The sequence below is a fragment of the Triticum aestivum genome, chromosome 3B (assembly GCF_018294505.1).
Source record: "Triticum aestivum cultivar Chinese Spring chromosome 3B, IWGSC CS RefSeq v2.1, whole genome shotgun sequence".
Taxonomy (NCBI): Eukaryota; Viridiplantae; Streptophyta; class Magnoliopsida; order Poales; family Poaceae; genus Triticum; species Triticum aestivum.
In genome coordinates this window covers 597,304,456-597,326,638 of record NC_057801.1, presented here as the reverse complement: position 1 = coordinate 597,326,638, position 22,183 = coordinate 597,304,456, and positions in this window count along the sequence as shown.

The window sequence follows — 22,183 nt, the reverse complement described above, 5'->3', positions numbered from 1 at the left end:
AAAACAGAACAGTCTGTAGAAATCTGTAACTTTCGAATACTTCTGAACCCCAAAAATTCTACCAAAATAGGAAGTCCTAGATGATTTGTTTATTGATTTGTTTCAAAAAGAATCCTATTGTTATCAAGATTCATATTTCAAAACAAAGATTTAATAGGAGACACATCAATCACTTTTAGATCTTCATCATTATTTCCTTCTAACCCTTCTGGTTTGGCGGCCATCTTATTAACTAAGGTGGCCTGCTTATCTGAAATTTGGGCTATTAAGTTTTCAAGACGAGCAAACTGAGATTTCAAACCATAAAATTCCTTAGACATGTCATCAAGCTCTTTATTCATGTAATCCATAAAGCTTTTTTGTTCCTTAAGCTTTTTTCTAAAGGAATTATTATGCTCAGATTGTAAAGTCATACGGTTTCTAACGTTGTTTTCGATTTCTTCCAACCTTCTAGGGTGAGTATCAACGTTTTTAGGCAAGGCCATCAGGGCAAACAGGCACACAAGAAGCAAGCAAAAAAGAGGCGAACGGGAAAAGAGGGCGAATAGAACGGCAAGGGTGAAGTTGGGGAGAGAAAACGAGAGACAAATGGCAAATAATGTAATGCGAGAGATAAGAGTTTGTGATGGGTACTTGGTATGTCTTTACTTGTGCGTAGACTCCCCGGCAACGGTGCCAGAAATCCTTCTTGCTACCTCTTAAGCATGTGTTGGTTTTCCCTTGAAGAGGAAAGGGTGATGCAGCAAAGTAGCATAATTATTTCCCTCAGTTTTTGAGAACCAAGGTATCAATCCGATAGGAGGCTACACTCAAATCCCTTGTACCTGCACAAACAAATAAGAACCTTGCAACCAACGCGATAAAGGGGTTGTCAATCCCTTCATGGCCAGTTGCAAAAGTGAGATCTGATAGAGATAAATAAGATAAATATTTTTGGTATTTTTATGATATAGATTGGAAAGTAAAGATTGCAAAATAAAATAGATCAAAAACTTATATGATGGAAAATAGACCCGGGGGCCATAGGTTTCACTAGTGGCTTCTCTCAAGATAGCATAAGTATTACGGTGGGTGAACAAATTATTGTCGAGCAATTGATAGAAAAGTGCATAGTTATGAGAATATCTAGGCATGATCATGTATATAGGCATCACGTCCGCGACAAGTAGATCAAAATGATTCTGCATCTACTACTATTACTCCACACATCGACCGCTATCCAGCATGCATTTAGAGTATTAAGTTCATAAGAACAGAGTAATGCATTAGGCAAGATGACATGATGTAAAGGGATAAACTCAAGCAATATGATATAAACCCCATCTTTTTATCCTCGATGGCAACAATACAATACGTGCCTTGCTGCCCCTGCTGTCACTGGGAAAGGACATCGCAAGATTGAACCCAAAGCTAAGCACTTCTCCCATTGCAAGAAAGATCAATCTAGTAGGCCAAACCAAACTGACAATTTGAAGAGACTTGCAAAGATAACAAATCATACATAAAATAATTTAGTGGAGATTCAAATATTGTTCATAGATAATCTTGATCATAAATCGACAATTCATCGGATCTCGACAAACACACCGCAAAGAGAATTACATCGAATAGGTTGCCAAGAAGATTGAGTAGAACTTTGTATTGAGATCCAAAGAGAGATAAGAAGCCATCTAGCTAATAACTATGGACCCGAAGGTCTGAGGTAAACTACTCACACATCACCGGAGAGGCTATGGTGTTGATGTAGAAGCCCTCCGTGACCGATTCCCCCTCCGGCGGAGCGTCAGAAAAGGCCCCAAGATGGGATCTCACGGGTACAGAAGGTTACGATGGTGGAAATAGGTTTTCGTGATGCTCTTGGATGTTTTTAGGGTATATGGGTATATATAGGCGAAAGAAGTCAGTCAGGGGAGCCATGAGGGGCCCACGAGGGTGGGTGGCACGCCTACCCCCTTGGGCCGGCCCTCCTACCTCGTGGCCGCCTCGTTGCTTCCTTGACATCCACTAGAAGTCTCCTGGATTTCGTTTGTTCCAAAAACGACTCTCGCGAAGGTTTCATTCCGTTTGGACTCTGTTTGATATTCCTTTTCTGCGAAACACTGAAATAGGCAAAAAAACCAGCAATTTGGACCGGGCCTCCGGTTAATAGGTTAGTCCCAAAAATAGTATAAAAGTGTAGAATAAAGCCCATTTAACATCCGAAACAGATAATATAATAGCATGGAACAATAAAAAATTAAAGATACGTTGGAGACGTATCAATGGGCACAGTCGCGGCGGGTGCAGGCAAATGCACAGGGACCGGCACCGTGGTGGGTGGAGGGGCGCACACGGGCACGGGCGCTGGCATGTACACAAGCTCGCGCGGGTCCGCGGAGACCTCACTGACACCCACAGCTTCCAGCTCTGCGATAGTGCTCTGCGACCAGCCCGACAATGCTACAGGGATGGTCGCTGGCGCGGGCGCGGGGATGGAATCTGGGACGGGCACGGGTGAAAGTGCAATCATGCCCTAAATATTATTTTGATGTTGATGACAATATACTCATAGGGGACTAACAAAGTTTGTCAAGTATATCTCAGGTTTTAGTCCCCTCGGAATCAATTGTGTGTGTGGATTATGATTTTAGAAATGTTTAACCTCATCAAGAATGAAGAAACAATACTATATTTATGTTTATTCTTGAGTATAGGATCCCACACTATTGAGAGGGGAACATGGGTTATTGTGAAAGTCTTGCTCAAACATCTACTTCAAAGTCAGTGTCTGATCTTCATCTCTGTCAGACGACCGGTACTCACCAGACGTCCGGCTGCTTCTATAGAGAGCCAAAACATCGGTCGTCTGGTCTTCACCGAACATCCGAAAATCTTTCATCCAAGCCAAAACATTGGTCGTCTGGTCCTTGTCGGACATCCGTTGTCTGCAGATCCCTCGGTCGTTCGATGTTCTTCGGTCGTTCGGTACTTCCTCCACATGGCCTAAACATCGGACGTCCGGATTCTCCGGTCGTCCGGTACCCACTATATCATGCCAAAACATCGAATGTCCGGTGCATGTCGGTGGTCTGGTGTCTATCAAGCCTTCGGTCGTCCGTTGTGCATCGGACGTCCGACGCTGCTGTGCTGTTTTGGGCTCCAACAGCCACTTATTGAGGCATACTATAAATATCTCTCTCCTATCCCGTGAGAGGGTTGACCATTCACTTCAAGCATCCTCAAGAACACATCTTGACTCTCTCTCACCCTCCAACACCAAATCTTAGATCCCAAAGGGATTTGAGAGCATTTGAAAGAAGTTGTCCACCCAAGTGATAGATCCACTCCTTCCCCGTCTTTGCACCAAAGGAATTCGTGATTTGAGAAGTCTTGTGCTTTTCCCCATCATTCTTTTTACTCTTGGAGGTTGGAGACTCCAAGGCGGTAGGAGTCATTCAGAGAGGAATCGTTCTTTGTGATTACCACCGGAAAGTTTGTGAGGGTTTGGAGACCACCCCAAGGTCTACCACTAGTGGTTGAGAAACGCCTTCGTGGTGTTGTCTCAAAGGGAGAATAGGGTGAGCCTTCGTAGTTTTGGTGTGCTTTCATGGTAACATCCACCTCTCTAATGGTGATGTAGCATCCCTCCAAGGAAGTGAACATCGACATACATCCTTGTCTCTCGGAGTTGCGGTTATCCCTAACCCTAACTCCCTACTTGTGGTTACTTGTCTCTTAGTCTTTACTTATATCATATTGTGCTTGCTTACTCTCCTACTTGAGTTACTTGTTTACCTTGCTTAGCTCATAGCTTCACACTTGCAGTTATTAGGCTCAACTTCATATTTCGCATTATTGCCTAAAATTGCTAAGTAAAAATTAAAATTTGTAATTGTACCTATTCACCCCCCCTCTAGGTCCATCTCAATCCTTTCAGTGGGGGCAACAACCGCCACGGCCAGCTCGTTCAGGGCCATGTCCATGAGGCCCCATTCCTCCTTATTTTCTATCTCCTCCGGCTCAGAGTCGACTTCGCCAAACTTGAAGACTAGTGGCAGATGATCCTTCTGCACCATGGCGTTGGTGGAGGTCTGCGGGAGGCAGGGGAATGGGAGGCGAACAGTAAGGCCGCCCGTATTAAACAGCGGCTCGGGCGCCATTAATGGAGAGGATGCGAGCAAGGTGGGCGACCATGGAAGTCAAAGGGCTAGCTTCCGAGTGAGCCTACACAACGTATAGCTTGCATGCTTCTGGGTGAGCCTACGCATTGGAGGACAGCTTGCATGCCTCTCGGTCAGCCTGCGCACTGGACTGCGCTCGCACGCCTCCCGTTCAGTCAAGCAGCTGTCGGCACGACACCTCCTATAGCCATTAAAACCAAGACACGTGGCGTCACGTGAATGGTTAACAAAATGCACACGATTTAACTTATACAAACGTTTAAGATATTAAAGTGGCAGCTATTTTTTTCAAAATGCCTTTGTTGGCTATTATTCGAGTGTGACTTCTCTCAAAATGGACACGAAAAATACCACAACATGCCGGGTGCCATTTCATGATAGCATGCCAAGTTTCATGAATTTCACACGAGTTTTGGATTTACTAGAATTTAAAAACAAGGTATCTCAATATTTTGTCGGCAATCAACAGTGCCCTGGTGTTTGAAATTCATTCCCATTTCTTGCATGGGACCTATGCATGCACCCAAGGACACACATTTCATATGTCAACCCATTTTTCTGCACCGGAGCATGTCCATGTAGTTCAAATTTGAATTATGCTCATAAAATGCCTAGAAAACCCAGTTAATGTATAAAAATTTCCAAGCAAACCCCAAAAAATCCCAAAAATTGACAAAACACTCCTGTCGTTCTATGTTGACACTAGAAAATTTTTGAAAGCAAGAAGAGACAACGAATATCGTTTCGTCCCCAAGGGTGTCACACTCCCTACCGAAACCATCAGGCTTGTTGTGAGAAGTTTGGTTTGCGAGAACCTTATACCCAAACCTGCCCCAAACGGGACAAATTGTTTACCGCATCATGTTGATGCCGTTCCAAGATAGCATGTCTTGCATGGGACCTAAGCATGCAACCAAGGACACATAGTTGAATTTTCAACCAATTTATATGCATTAGAGCATGTGCATGAAGTTCAAATTTGAATTATGCACATAAATGCATTGAAAACTTAGTTAACGTATAAAAATGTCCAAATTAACCCCGAAAAATTCCAAAAATTAACACAACACTCATGTTGTTCTATGTTGACACTAGAAAAAAAATTGAAATCAAGAAGAGGCAACGGATATCGTTTCATCCAGAAAGGTGAAATGTTCCCCATCGTAACCATGAGGCTTGTTGTGAGAAGCTCTGGTTTGTGAGAAGCTTATATACCCCAACCTGCCCCAAATGGGACAATATTTTTACCACGGCATGTTGATGCCGTTCCATGCTAGCATGTCAAGTTTCATAAATTTCACACGCGTTTCGATTTACTAGAATTTAGAAACCATGTATCTCAATGTTAGCGGCCGAGCGATGGTGGCAAGGTGTTTGACATCATTCTCATTTCTTGCATGGGACTTAAGCATGCAACCAAGGACACACATTTCAATTTTGAATCCATTTATATGCATTGGAGCATGTGCATGTAGTTCAAATTTGAATTATGCACATAAATGCATAGTAGACCCAGTTAATGTATAAAAATGTCCAAGCGAACCCCGAAAAATACAGAAAATTGACACAACACTCCTATTGTTCTATGTTAACATGAGAAAAAAAATTGAAAGTAAGAAGAGGCAACATATATTGTTTCGTCTCCCAAGGTGGCACATTCCCTACCGATACCATCAGGCTTGTTGTGAGAGAACTTCTGGTTTACGAGAAGTTTATACCCAAACCTGCCCCAAATGGGATAATATTTTACCACGGCATGTCGATGCCGTTCCATGATATAATGTCAAGTTTCATGAATTTCAGACAAGTTTTCGGTTTACTAGAATTTTAAAACCATGTATCTCAATGTTAGCGGTCGAGCGACAGTGTCGAGGTGTTTGACATTCATTCTCATTTCTTGCATGTGACCTAAGCTTGCAACCAAGGACACACATTTGATTTTGCAACCCCTTTTTATGGACTGGAGCATGTGCATGTAGTTCAATTTTGAATTATGCACATAAATGCCTAGAAAACTTAGTTAACGTATAAAAATGTCCAAACGATCCCCGAAAAATTCCAAAATTTAACATCACACTCCTGTTGTTCTATGTTGACACCAGGAAAAAATTGAAAGCAAGAAGAGGCAACGAATATCGTTTTGTCTACAAAGGTGACACGTTTCTCTAACGGAACCATGAGGCTTCTTGTGAGCAACTCTAGTTTGTGAGAAGCTTATACCATAACCTGCCCCGAATGGGACAATATTTTTTACCCCAGTATGTTGGTGCCACTCCATGATATCATGCCAAGGTTCATGAATTTCACACGGGTTTTGGATTTACTAGAACTAGATGATGCCCCGCACGTTGTTGCGGGACTTGATAGCATACGGAGGTGCAAAAGTGCATGACTGTGTAGCCGCCACAATGTGAAAACTCTTGATGGAAAATTGATGACATGTTTTTCGTTTTCCTAAAAACTTGGTAAGCTATAAATTAACCTGTGTTACGTGCATATGTTAGCCACCACACTGGATAGATACACGCATGTGCTATTTACAATGTACATATCTCCAAGGCAGTTCTTATATGTATGTTAACCAACTAAATTGTACATCCGTCAATATAACAATGACATTTGCCAACAAATTGTTGGTATTATCTTCACCAAATCTTGACATTGTTTGCAAATTATATATAGGAACAGAAAATAAAATAACCTGATTACTTCAAAAATAGTGAAATTATTTTTAATGTAAAAGATGTAGCACTGAAGACTCAACTTTTTATTACCACATATGTCTATTGTACATACTAATATCAAAAAAGAAAATCAGTAAATCATAACATGTGGTAGGAATTTTATACCACGTGGCATATGTGGTAAGCTATAAAAAAACAACATATCAGAAAGGGAAAATATAGTAGCAATTTTAGATTTATATATAGATAATACCAGACGGCGTACCCGGTGGTGTGTTCTATAGGGGCACAGCGGAGTAGGCTCGCGCGTTCCGACGACAGCGTACCTAATGATGCTTCCGGCGTAGCGGCTATGTTGTGTTACGCAGGAGGCAACTCGTGTGTCCCTGGTGGCTCTTCGTGTCTCCCCAGCTGACAGGTCATGAAAAAGGGCTTGGGTGGTGGTGGTTGTTTGGGTTGGGAGAAATCCCTGGTGGCTTGTCCATCACTGACGTGGTGACGCCTGCGGGCGCCGCCGGACCTTCCTGAAGGGCGTCGGATCTGCCCCTTCCCCACTGCCCTCTGCGTACCGGGGGAAACCCTTGGACTTGTCTGGGCAGCAGCGTCGTCGTTGTCGCATTCCTTCCTGAAGGTGCTGCTCGGTACGCGACGCCTCGGAGTGCTAGAAGCGCGGTGGTACTTCTCCGGTGGGTGCAGCGGTCACTGGCCATCTTTGTTTCGTCAACCTGCCATTGTCGGCATTTGTTTCTTTTTCTTTTCTTTTTCTTTTCTTTTGGGCGTGCTTGTGCTGCTTCCGCCCCAGCCCCTATCGTGGATTGTACCGGATGGTTGCTTTGTAATACAAAGCGGGGGAAAACCCTTTTTCTTGAAAAAGGGCTTGGGTATTGTTTCAAGGCTGTAGCGAAAATAACAACCTGAAAATAATCATGGAAAAGTCCAAGTTGAGGTGAACAAATCAGTAGCAGCAAGGACCTGCATAGGCATGGAGCAACAGGGGAATAAAGAGTAGACAGAGGTAACATCACAGTGGTATGAGATGAACGCCACTGAGACCTGCTAGGAAGGAGATGAAAAGTCGTTCAGACCTAATAGGATGGAGATGAACATATCATAATCCCATGCATAGTACTAAGTTCATGGTAGCACGGCATGCCCTGTGTTGACAAAACTGTCATGTAGGGGATCAGTGAGGGAAGTACTTGATTGGGATGACAATGACATGCTTGAGTTAAAAAGATTCGCTGATGTACAAAGCATAGGTAGACCTCCATGTGTTTTGGGCATGCGTGCAATGTTGACCGTGGCAGCAGTGCATGATCAGAGGAAGCGGGGAGGATGGCGAGGAGCCGTGGAGTTCAAATACCATGATGCCATGGATGGTAGGAAAGGCTACTTGAAGTAGGCAAAGAAGAAGAACAGCAGGGAAGTGGATGAATACAATTGGAAGCCATAGAAAAGAAACTGAAAGAATGTACTGCATGGGAATCCAAAGTGGTGGAAACTGATGGGTAAATGAATGCCTTGGTCAGTTTTACGTGCAGTCATGGCTGCATTTGTGGCTGGGAAAAACATGATGAGCATCTTTCACTTACAATACGTGCTATGGAGAGAAATTATTATAGGAAGATTATAGAGAGGTGGGAAAAGTTTGTACTTGGAAATATTTGGTCAGACCTGAGTGGGACTGCATGAGGTGTGACGTGTCAAGATGTGAATGGATGCTGATGTGTCTATGCTGCATGTTGAGATAAATCAAGTAGTGGGGGTGAACTTCTTAAGTATATAGGATTACAAAAGAAAGTACCTCAACGTTTGCTGGAGAGCCACGGTGTCGTGGTGTTCAATATTCATCCCCATTTCTTGCATGGCACATAAGCATAAACCCATGGACACATATATGTTTACAACCCATGTTGGTGCACCGGAGCATGTGCATGTAGTTTAATTTTGAATTGTGCACCTGAAATGGCTAGAAAACCAATTTAATGTATAAAATGTCCAAACGACCCCTGAATAATTCCAATTTTTTTACGACACACATATTGTTGCACGTTGACTGCAGATAAAACTTCTAGAAATTCAAACACCCTCTATCACCGCTATGACCCCATAATGTAATTCAAATCAAGATTAAAAATCAAGTAGATCGCACACAATTTATTATCACCAACTGTGTCAGATGTGGTACAAAATATCTTGGAGCACCGTCGGTCTATAGTACGCCTATGGCTTACAAGAGAAGGTTCGTCGGCTACAGTCCATAGTCGGCGTGTAAAGAACACTAGCTCGCTCCCCAATATCATTTCACTGTTCAATCATCGTCGGTGGAAGATGGGGACGTGGACCCGTGTCGTGAGGACAACTTCGGCGGCCCACTCCGGTGAGAGCGCAGCCGCAGCCACCATGCGCGTGCTAACAAGGTGCATGAGCACGGCCGCTGAGGGAGTCCCGGATTAGGGGGTGTCCGGATGGCCGGACTATGACCTTTGGCCGGACTCCTGGACTATGAAGATACAAGATTGAAGACTTCGTCCCGTGTCCGGATGGGACTTTCCTTGGTGTGGAAGGCAAGCTTGGCGATACGGATATGTAGATCTCCTCCCATTGTAACCGACTCTGTGTAATCCTAACCCTCTCCGGTGTCTATATAAACTAGAGGGTTTTAGTCCATAGGCAAGCTTCTAGGGTTTAGCCTCTCTGATCTTGTGGTAGATCTACTCTTGTACTACCCATATCATCAATATTAATCAAGCAGGAGTAGGGTTTTACCTCCATCGAGAGGGCCCAAACCTGGATAAAAACATCGTGTCCCTTGTCTCCTGTTACCATCCGCCTAGACGCACAGTTCGGGACCCCCTACCCGAGATCCGCCGGTTTTGACACCGACATTGGTGCTTTCATTGAGAGTTCCTCTGTGTCGTCACCTTTAGGCCCGGTGGCTCCTTCGATCATCTACAACGATGCGGTCTAGGGTGAGACTTTTCTCCCAGGACAGATCTTTGTATTCGGCGGCTTTGCACTGTGAGCCAATTTGCTTGGCCATCTAGAGCAGATCGAAAGCTACGCCCCTGGCCATCAGGTCAGATTTGGAAGTTTGAACTACACGACTGACATCCGCGGAGACCTGATCTTCGACGGATTCGAGCCATAGCCGAGTGCGCCGCACTGTCACGATGGGCATGATCTAGCTCTGCCGTCGGACAGTGCCCAGAAGGCAGCTCAGGTGTCCGCTCCGACCTTTAGTTGGGAGCCGACTGCGCCAATCGAGGACAGGTGGCTGGACACCGCCTCGGGGGCTGCAATCTCTACAGCGATCGAGCCAAACACCAGCCTTGTCCTTTGCGAAGCTCGTGACTCCAAGGTGCCAGACTCCTCTTCGGACTTCGGATCTTCCGCACCCCTTCCGATCGAACCCAATTGGGCTCCGATCATGGAGTTCACCGCCGCGGACATCTTTCAGCACTCGCCCTTCGGCGACATCCTGAGTTCACTAAATTCTCTCTCTTTATCAGGAGAGCCCTGGCCGGACTATGGTCAGCAAGGTTGGGATGCATACAACGAAGAAATTCGAAACCCATGAACCACCCACTTCGTAGCCACTGTCGATGATTTAACCGACATGCTCGACTTTGACTCCGAAGACATCGGCGGTATGGACGCCGATGAAGGAGACGACCAAGAACCAGCGCCTATAGGGCACTGGACAACCACCTCATCCCACGATGTATGCATGGTGGTCACACCTAAAAGAAATGACGACGAGGATGAAAAGGGCGCAACAAGGGATCGTTCCCTTGAAAAGCAATCAAAGCGGCGGCGTAAGCGCCGCGCCAAACCCCACCTCGACAGAGACCCAGCCATAGAGCAGGGCGAACCGGCGGACGACGAACATGCCGTCGAGCAACCGTCCAAACAAGGCAACTTGGATAAACAAACCGAACAACCCATCCCCGGCGAAGATAATAGCCCGGACGACCTCACGCCGGAGAAGTTGCTGGAGCAGAAGAACCTCCACCAAAGGCTCGTCTCCACTACGCGTAGCTTGAAAAAGCAGAAGCGGAAGCTCAAAACAGCGGAAGATGCACTCAGAGTCTGATGGGGCAAAGTACTCAACACCGCACACAAGTACGGCGATAGTCACCACACAAAGAGCTATCCGAAGCAAAAATTACTACCGGAATTTTATGAGGAGGCCTTAGAGCCCCCACAGTCAAAAAACAAGGAAGCCACCAGGTCGGATAGATGACCCCATGACCGACATAGAGCGACAAAGGGCGTCGCACTCAATCTGGCGCACGATCCGCACTAGGATTCACATCAAAAAGACGGGCCAACCAGATCTATCTACGGGCCAAGAAAGCAAGCTCTAGTAAGCAATGCAACGCAATAAATATCTGAACATCGCGGCACACCCAAATACAGGGGCGCCGCACATCCCCTATGTTTCAACGATGAGGTGCTGGACCATGAATTTCCAGCGGGATTCAAGCCCGTAAACATAGAGGCATACGACGGAACAACAGACCCTGGAGTTTGGATTGAGGATTACATCCTCCACATACACATGGATAGAGGAGATGACCTCCACGCCATAAAATACTTACCCCTCAAGCTCAAAGGGCCAGCTCGGCATTGGCTTAAAAGCCTTCCCGAAAACACCATAGGAAGTTGGGAAGAGCTCAAGGATGCTTTTCGGGCAAATTTTCAAGGGTCCTATGTCTGACCTCCGGATGCAGACGATCTAAGTCATATAACTCAACAACCCGGAGAGTCAGCCCGGAAACTCTGGAACAGAATTCTTACTAAAAAGAATCAGATAGTCGACTGTCCGGACGCCAAAGCCCTAGCAGCTTTCAAACATAGCGTTCGAGACGAATGGCTCGCCAGACACCTCGGCCAAGAAAAGCGAAGAACAATGGCCGCATTGACAAGCCTCATGACCTGCTTTTGTGCAGGAGAGGATAGCTGGTTGGCAAGAAGCAGCACCAGCGACCCAAGTACATCCGAAGTTAGAGATGGAAACGGGAAACCGCGCCATAGCAAGGAACAACACCGGATCAAGGATAACAGCCCGAAGAGCACGGCAGTCAACGCCGGATTCAAAAGCTCTTGGCAGAATCAGAAAAAGCCCCCCCCCCAAAGATAATAGGGACAAGCTATCTAACCTCAACAAAATCTTGGACAAAATATGCTAAATCCACAGTACTCCCAGGAGGCCTGCAAACCACACTCATAGAGATTGTTGGGTCTTCAAGCAATCCGGCAAACTCAAGCCGAACACAAGGGGCTCGACATACCAAGCGAGGACGACGACGAACCCCACAAGCAGAGCACCAGAGAACAAAAGAAGTTCCCGCAAGAAGTCAAAACAGTAAATTCACTTCATATGACAAAAGGGAAAAACAGAGTGGCGCCTACGGAGATATGCGCCATACAGCCTGTCCCAGAGGAGTCCCGCCACTGGTTGTCACAAACAATCACCTTCGATCATCAGGATTACACTAGAGGTATCCGGAACGCAGGCTGGACTGCCTTGGTCATAGATCCAATAATTGACGGACTCCACTTTACACAAGTCCTAATGGACGGCGGCAGTGATCTAAACCTGCTATATCAAGACACAATCCGCAAAATGGGGATAAACCCAACAATAATTCGCCATGGCAACACTTCCTTTCAAGGGGTCACGCCAGGCCCAGATACCCATTGTATGGGTTCCCTCTTGTTAGAAGTTATGTTCGGCTCCCCCGACAACTTCCGAAGCGAAAAGCTAACCTTCCACATCGCCCCATTCATAAGTAGCTATCAAGCACTACTGGGACGTGAAGCTTTCGCCCGCTTTAACGCAATACCGCATTATGCATCCCTTACACTTAAAATGCCCGGTCCGCGAGGCATCATCTCATTAAAGGGACATATCGAGTGTTCCTCGAGCGTGGACGATGGTGCGGCTGCCTTGACAGCCGCACACTAGACCAACTTTAATAGTTAGAGCACCTAAACAGGTCGTTCAAGACCCCAGACATGGCTCGATGAGTCCGGCGTAAACATACAAAGGCTTAATAGCCACATACCCCTATACAAGGGGCTCCGCGCGTTTACACCAAGAGACAATAAAGCTCAATTCTACCCATTTTCTGTATTATACTTTGTTTATTTAATATAACATAGATTTCTCGCACGATTGTTTTCAACTAAGTTCCTCGCTTTTATAGATGAACACCGTGCTACACCCGTCCAGGATATGGCACACCGGAGACACAGGTGCAGACGTGCAGTAGGGACCCGTTTCAAGGATTCTTTTCAGATTAAGACCCTGCGCAAACCTTTTTTACTGTCTCTTGTTGATAACATACCCCTGTTTTTTTTGCTATAACCGAGGAGGAGGCTGGCGTCTTGGCATGTGGCCACGCCAGAATTTTGCGCGTACCTGGACACCAGGGGCTTCTTAGCAAGGGCTTTTGTTCAACCCGTTTTCATAAAGACCGAATACCTTAGGGAGTGTTCGGCATCGCGAGTTCGGCCTTGTATGCATCAGCTCCGAATCATGTCTTTGGTCAAGTGTTGGGTTTGTCCGGGTCCTGTGTTTTACTGCCTTACGTTCTGCTCTATCGGCTAAGGCGGCACCAGGAGAACTACTGCGATTGTGCCCCGGTTCGGCCAGGCGAGCACCTCAGTAGAGAAAGCCGAAAACTGACTGTGATGATATAGCGAGAGACTGGTCAACCACTCGATGACTTGCCGGAATCTTTAGGATTCCTCCGCATTAACGAAAGGCCGTTTCCCGGTCAGGCACACATGCGCCCCGAATTAGGGCGAGCGCGATGCCCCTAGGGGCTATTCAGTAGCCCCACTGTCAAACTCCTATGGCTAAGTGAAAGTGATAAAGCATTATAGTCCGGTTGCCTAGTTCGCTGCACTATCACCTCCTTTATAGGACCAAGACGTTGAATGAAGTGTGAAAATGCGTCTTCTGCGAACATCCCCGCATTATATGCGTGGGGGCTGAAGCCAAGGACTGCCATCTTTCAAGTTATATACACATATACATTAACAGCCGCACAGGAGGTTTTCTAATTCTTGAAAGCACAAGTATAAAAAGCTCTTATATGCAATCAAAACATTGTTTTACAATAATACACGTTATTCGAACATAACATCCTTCGAGCACTGCATCTCTATTAAACGAGCGCCCTGCATAACTTCCTCAAAATAGTGCTCGGCAGGTACTCGGCTTTCGTCCGAATCTTGGGATGCAACAGCACTGGCCTTCATCTCCGCCCAGTATGTCTTGACACGGGCAAGAGCCATCTGTGCACCCTCTATGCACGCTGACCTCTTCATTGCATCAGTGTGCGGCACCGCACCAAGGAACTGTTGCACCAAGCTAAAATAACTCTTCAGCTTGGGCCCTTTCGGCCACAGATGACTCACGACATGCTTCATGGCGAGTCCGGATAACCTGTTCAGCTCCGCCCACGCGGCCAAACGATCGGATACCGACAGTGGGCGCTCTGGATTGTGGAACTGTGACCAAAAAAGTTCTTCCAATTCGTGGTCATTGAGACCCTGGAAGTGTTCGGTCGCGTCTACGGCACTCGCCGCCAAATCCAGATAAGTGATTACCGCACTCCACTTCCGGTCCAACGGAGCATACTTAGGATCCCCGAACTTCATCCGCAGCATATAGGGCTTTCCAACCGTGATATCTCCGGCCTGACGTAGCTCCTCCTTCATAGCTCCCATTGCAGAGCGAGTATCCTTGGCCTCGGCAGTGACCTTTTCTAGGTCCTTCTGTGCCACCTTATCTTCTTATTCTAGAAGCTTGCAGCGGTCGGCAGCATTCTTCAATTTTACAGCCATCTCGGCCATTTCCTTCTTGCTCTGGCAGTGAGCAGCCTGTTCGGCTTTTATCTCTTCAGCCGCCTTTAAGGCAGCCGCATCGCTTTTTCTGGCTTGCTCCTTGGCTCGGGCAAGTTCTGCCCGAAGGTTCTCCATGGCAGCGGCACCATCTACATTAAGCACACATGTTATAAGGTACGAGCATCAAGCTCCTCTTACCAGATGTCTTCTGAGACATTACATACCTTGTGCCTCGTCCAGCCGCTCGTTGACAAGCGCGATGTCGGCATCTGCCACGTCAAGTTGCCGCTTTAGCTCGGCAAATTCATCAGTCCAGCTAGCCACCGAACTCTTAGCCACCTACATAGGAAAGGCGACATATTATACCTGGGATTATGATCCTCCGCGCGCCGTCATTTTTGACAACGCACAGAGTCTCAGGGGCTACTATCTATACAGGGCACATTTTATATTTGCGGATCTGTCAAAAGGTACATCATTTTGCGTACCTCAAAACCTGTCATAAACTCCTGCGGCCTCGTACAATCCGCTTTCCGCGAATGAAATCCTTCTAATCACCGTGTTCATCAACACACGGTGTTCTTCTGAGATAGACGCTCGCCCGAGCAGATCCTTCAGCTCCTCCGACCATGCAGCAGATGGTGCCGGACTCGTCCAAAGACCTTTTTCAAAGGCCGGATTCAGAGAAACCCTCCGAGACGACACCTCGGGGTCGCCCGCCTTGCAAGATGGTACAGGTGGGGGAGGCGTTCCGCTCTCCACCATCTCCGGACGAAGATCCCCTGAAGATGAGCTCTGCTGAGAAGGGTTGAGATCTGAACTGCAAGGTAAAATTTTGGTTATCTTCCTCAGAAATAAAACAGGGATGTCACTCATTTTAAAACCCCTCTCTTTACTTATGGCTCGGTGGAGAGCTGATCCCCTTGGGGGCGTAATGCGGCCAGGCCACCCTCCGGCGCCGGACCCTCTGACGAAGATTTCTTCCCCCGCTTTGAGGCCATCACCTCCGGGTGTTCAGAGGCGGTCCTCTTCTTTTCCTGGTTAGAGGAATTCTCGATTCCTCCTTTCCTGACAGCCTCCTTCGCGGAGGCGGTAGCTTCTTGGTTCCCTTCTTCGCCTTCTTCCGACGGCGCAACCTCCAGCATCTTGGTTAACACGGGATCCGGCGTGGTCTCGGGGAGGGTGGCCGGACACCTGATAAGCTTTGCTTTCGCTATCCACTCCTGTTTGAAGGATATCTCTTTTAAGGGCAATTTTATGATAGATATACGGATAACTTGTTCGGGTACAGGGCTACTTACTTGAGTGTCTGGGCGATTGTAGCTCAGACCTGTGTCCTCGGACGAGTCCAGACACATTGCTTGTGATCCGAAGGACAATTTATACATCTCCATGGGCGTCGTGCCCATAAAATGTTGGAGGGCTCGCGGTCCTTCCGGATTAAATTCCCACAGGCGGAGGGGGCGACGTTTGCAGGGCAGTATGCGGCGAATCAGCATAACATGCGCCACTACGGCCAAATTGATATTTCTTTCTAGGAGATCTCGAATGCGGCCCTGCAGCAAGGGCACGTACTTGGACGACCCCCAGTTAAGCCCTTTATTGACCCATGATGCTAGCCGTGGTGGGGGACCCAAGTGAAAAGCAGGTGGCGCCACCCATGTGGTGCCCCTGGGAGCTGTGATGTAAAACCACTCTCGTTGCCATAAGCCGAACTCCTCTTGAAAAGAGCCCTCGGGCCAAGGAGCATCGGCAATCTTGCTTATAATAGCACCTCCGCACTCAGCATGCTGCCCCTCGATTATCTTCGGTTCTACCTTGAAGGTCTTAAGCCACAGTACGAAGTGAGGAATAATATGGAGGAAGGCCTCACACACGACAATGAACAATGAGATTTGGAGGATGGACTCCGGAGCTAAGTCGTGAAATTCCATCCCGTAGTAAAACATGAGACCCCTCACGAAGGGGTCAATCGGTAAGCCCAGCCCCCGTAGGAAGTGAGATGTGAACACCATGCTCTCACCGGGCTGGGGAGTGGGAATAGCCTGCCCTTAAGCAGGCAGCCTATGCGAGATTTCGCCGGTTAGATACCTGGCATCTCTCAGCTTTCACACGTCTTCTTCCGTAACGGAGGAAGGCATCCACCGGCCTTGGAGCTCGGAGCCAGACATCATCGAAGGTCCGAAGCGCCTGAATCTGGAGCTTTGGGTGTTGGAACTCGAGGCGAGAGGCGGATTTGATTAGATTGAAAGAAAGGAGTCGAGCCTTGGTCTCTTTATAAAGAGGTTGAATACCAAGAGCCCTCCCCGTGACCGTTTGGGACTCACTTTCAATTAAGAAGTCATACCAATGGCACGGTTGGGTTACCCATGCCCGTATTGATGAGAATCCCGGAATAAGGGGACACGATCTCTCCTTTGACAAGACGTGCCAAGGGAACCGCCTCGCTAAACGCGCTGAGGTGGGACAGTAAAACGATTCGAATAAAGGCTTGGCCGTGGCGTGATGTCACACTATGGAATATGTTAGCATATTAGATTTGTGTAAATATTATTCTCTCTACGGTGGTATGTGGAACTTATTTTACAGAGCCGGACACTATCCTTGTGTTCAAACATCTTCTATGAAGTATTCGGAGGAGGAACCCGCCTTGCAATGCCGAAGACAATTTGCGCGCCGGACTCGTCGTCATTGAAGCCTGGTTCAGGGGCTACTAAGGGAGTCCCAGATTAGGGGGTGTCCGGATGGCCGGACTATGACCTTTGGCCGGACTCTTGGACTATGAAGATACAAGATTGAAGACTTCGTCCCATGTCCGGATGGGACTTTCCTTGGCGTGGAAGGCAAGCTTGGCGATATGGATATGTAGATCTCCTCCCATTGTAACCGACTCTGTGTAACCCTAACCCTCTCCGATGTCTATATAAACCAGAGGGTTTTAGTCCATAGGACGAACAACAATCATACCATAGGCTAGCTTCTAGGGTTTAGCCTCTCTGATCTCGTGGTAGATCTACTCTTGTACTACACATATCATCAATATTAATCAAGCAGGAGTAGGGTTTTACCTCCATCGAGAGGGCCCAAACCTGGGGAAAAACATCGTGTCCCTTGTCTCCTATTACCATCCGCCTAGATGCACAGTTCGGGGCCCCCTACCCGAGACCCGCTGGTTTTGACACCGACAGCCGCAATCTGTGACCGGGCGGCCAAGGTAGCCCGAACGGCCGCTGTTGCTTCTCAGGTGGCGGCAGCAACATCTGCCTCGGGGATAGCAACTGGCGAGAGCGGCACGGAAGTTGTCCGTTCCGCAGCGACGGCCTTAGCCCTGATGGAGGCCACCCACGCCCAGCTCGTGGCGGTCACTGTACAAATTGAACGAAGCTTCTCCGATAACATTCGGGAACCCATGGCGAAGAGTTGGCAATCGCCGAGAGCGTTCGAGCAGCCGCCCGTTCCTCCAACGCATACCTTGCCACGATGGAGCCCATCCAAGCCTAGATCACGACCGCCCACGCCCAGCTCGTGGCGGCCTTTTCCAAAGAGATGGCGGACACGGATGGCGAGATGCTTGCAAAGTATGTTGCGATGGATGTCATGGAGCCCCTTCCCCAGGAGACCGTCAGGCGCGAGCTGGACATGGAGGAGGCGGCGAAGATCGACAAGCACCAGCTGTAGTAGTACTCTTTGTTTTTTAATTAAGAGAGCTGATCTTTAATTTGTTAGAGTAATGTTTAGGTCAAATATCTCTGTTTAATTGCTGAACTTCTTCGATTAAGAAGTGTGGGTGTGCTGCAGTCTCCTTCGTGTACCCAAATTATGCAATGACGTGGATGACCACTTTAACCTCGGAAGTTCGAACCAAAATTTTCCACGTTCAAACTCATCACACACAGGTTAATCTATCTGAATCATTTGTGATGTTCACATATCGTACTCAGTTCTGAATAAGGGACCGTGTCTGATGACACTTTGCGCGCCAGTTTTTTCGCTGAACCGATTCAAAAAATTTGGCTTATGTGGAAATATCTACCTCCCCGCCCCTCCCCCTTACCAAAAGCCACATTTCCCCTATTTCCGCCTTCCTTTACAAGTTGAAACCTTGACATCTTGGTTGCAGCACCGCCTCCTCGCCGGCGAGCGATGACCCTCCTTCAGGCTGCTCGGCCTCGTCTATCCAGGCAGATAATCCACACCGACCCCCACCCTCATCCTCCTTCCACATCCCACATGCCCCGACCGCCGGCACGACACCTTCCACCCAAATCACCAACCCCTCCACCAAATAAGTGCCGCCCTAAGACATGGTGAACGCAGTATATGTTGGGGAACGTAGAATGCAATTTCAAAAAATTTCCTACGATCACGCGAGATCTATCTAGGAGATGCATAGCAACAAGAGGGGAAGAGTGTGTCCACGTACCCTCGTAGACTGAAAGCGGAAGCATTAGTTAACACGGTTGATGTGGTCGAACGTCTTCATGATCCAACCGATCCAAGTACCGAACGTACGGCACCTCTGTGTTCAGCACATGTTCAGCATGATGACGTCCCTCAAACTCTTGATCCAGCAGAGGGTCGAAGGAGAGTTCCGTCAGCACGACACCATGGCGCCGGTGTTCATGATGTGATCCGCGCAGGGCTTCGCCTAAGCACTATGACGCTATGACCAGATGAGTAAACTGTGGAAGGGGCACCGCACACGGCTAAGAGAATTCTTGGTCTGCCTTTGGGATGCCCCTTGGCCACATATATAAAGGAGGAGAGGGAGAAGGCCGGCGGCCTAGAGGGGGCGTGCCAAGGGGGAGTCCAACTAGGACTCCCAATCCTAGTTGGTCTCCGTTTCCTATAAGGGGAAAGAGGGAAGGAGAGGGAGAGGGAGAGGGAAAGAGGGGGCCGCGCCCCCTCCCCCTTGTCCAATTTGGACTCCCTTGGGAGGGCACACGCCACCCTGCGGTCTCCCCTCACCTACTCCCTTATGGCCCATTAAGGCCCATAACTTCCCCGGGGGGTTCCCGTAACCCCTCGGTTCCGAGAAAAAAATCCAAAACATCCCGAAACCTTTCCGGTGTCTGAATACCTTCATCCAATATATCATTCTTTATGTCTCGACCGCTTCGAGACTCCTCGTCATGTCTGTGATCTTATCCGGGACTCCGAAAAAACTTCGGTCATCAAAACCACATAACTCATAATACAAATCATCAGCGAACATTAAGTGTGCGGACCCTACGGGTTCGAGAACTATGTAGACATGATTGATACATCTCTGATCAATAATCAATACCAGAACCTGAATGCTCATATTGGCTCCGACATATTATACGAAGATATTTATCGGTCAAACTGCACAACAACATACATTGTTCCCTTTGTCATCGGTATGTTACTTGCCCGAGATTCGATTGTCGGTATCATCATACCTAGTTCAATCTTGTTACCGGCAAGTCTCTTTACTCGTTCCATAATTCTTCATTCCGCAACTAACTCATTAGCCACATTGCTTGCAAGGCTTATAGTGATGAGCATTACCGAGAGGGCCAAGAGATACCTCTCCGATACGCGGAGTGACAAATCCTAATGTGGATCTATGCCAACCCAACAAACACCTTCAGAGACACCTGTAGAGCATATTTATAATCACCCAGTTATGTTGTGACGTTTGATAGCACACAAGGTGTTCCTCTGGTATTCGGGAGTTGCATAATCTCATAGTCAGAGGAACATGTATAAGTCATGAAGAAAGCAGTTGCAATAAAACTGTAACGATCATAATGCTAAGCAAATGGATGGGTCTTGTCCATCACATGATTCTCTAATGATGTGATCCCGTTCATCCAATGACAACACATGTCTATGGTTAGGAAACATAACCGTCTTTGATTAACGAGCTAGTCAAGTAGAGGCATACTACAGACACTATGTTTTGTCTATGTATTCACACATGTACTAAGTTTCCGGTTAATACAATTCTAGCATGAATAATAAACATTTATCATGATATAAGGAAATATATAAATAACAACTTTATTATTGCCTCCAGGGCATATTTCCTTGAGTCTCCCACTTGCACTAGAGTCAATAATCTAGATTACATATTAATGATTCTAACACCCATGGAGTCTTGGTGTTGTTCATGTTTTGCCCGTGGAAGAGGCTTACTCAACGGGTCTACAACATTCAGATCCGTATGTATCTTGCAAATCTCTATGTCTCCATCCTTGACTTGAATAGAATTGAAGCATCTCTTGATGTGTTTGGTTCTCTTGTGAAATCTGGATTTCTTTGCCAAGGCAATTGCTCTAGTATTGTCACAAAAGATTTTCATTGAACCCGATGCACTAGGTATTACACCTAGATCGGATATGAACTCCTTCATCTAGACTTTCATTTGCTGCTTCCGAAGCAGCTATGTACTCCGCTTCGCATGTAGATCCCGCCATGACGCTTTGCTTGGAATTGCACCAACTGGCAACTCCACCATTCAATATAAATATGTATCTGGTTTGTGACTTAGAGTCATCCGGATCAGGGTCAAAGCTTGCATCGACGTAACCATTTACGACAAGCTCTTTGACACCTCCATAAACGAGAAACATGTTGATAATCCCCAAGAGTAGGGAATAATCGTAGCAATTTCCAAAGATGTAAGTGATAAGTATGGAGTGTCGAACCCACAAGGAGCTAAAGGCAAGACCAATATTCTCTCAAGTCCTATTTGCCACTGATATGACTCTACATACACTGAACGTTTGCTTCCAACTAGAAACGAGAAATAAAACTATGTTGTGGGTATGAAGAGGATAACTTTGCATGATATCAGAGAGCTAAAATATAAAACTATGTGCTCTTATAAATTATTTAGAATATATTAATAAATATTATAAATAGCGAGTGTGGAATAATGATGGATCGGTGTGCGAAATTATCCTAGGAAATTGTTAACAAGATCGGTAGTCATCATTGCAATTTCATATGAGGGAGAGTCATAAGCTAACATACTTTCCTTTCTTGGATCATATGCACTTATGATTGGAACTCTAGCAAGCATCTGCAACTACTAAGGATCATTAAGGTAAAACCCAACCATGGCATTAACATATCAAGTCCCCTTTATCCCATACACAACAACCCCCTTACTCGGGTTTATGCTTCTGTCACTCAAGCAACGCACTATAAGCGAATCATGAATGTATTGCAACACCCTACAGCTGGAATCCCTCACGTGTGCGAGCACGAAAGGCACAATAGGACAGTGCCAAAATAAAACATACAAATCATACCGATCTAGATCATCAATCAACCCAAAAACAAATGATATCTACTCAAAACATCATAGGATGACAACACATCATCGGATCATAATATGTGGCATAAAGCACCATGTTCAAGTAGGGATTACAACGGGGTGCGGGAGAGTGGACTGCATAAAAGAGATGAGGATGGTGATGATGATGGTGATGTTGATGAAGACCA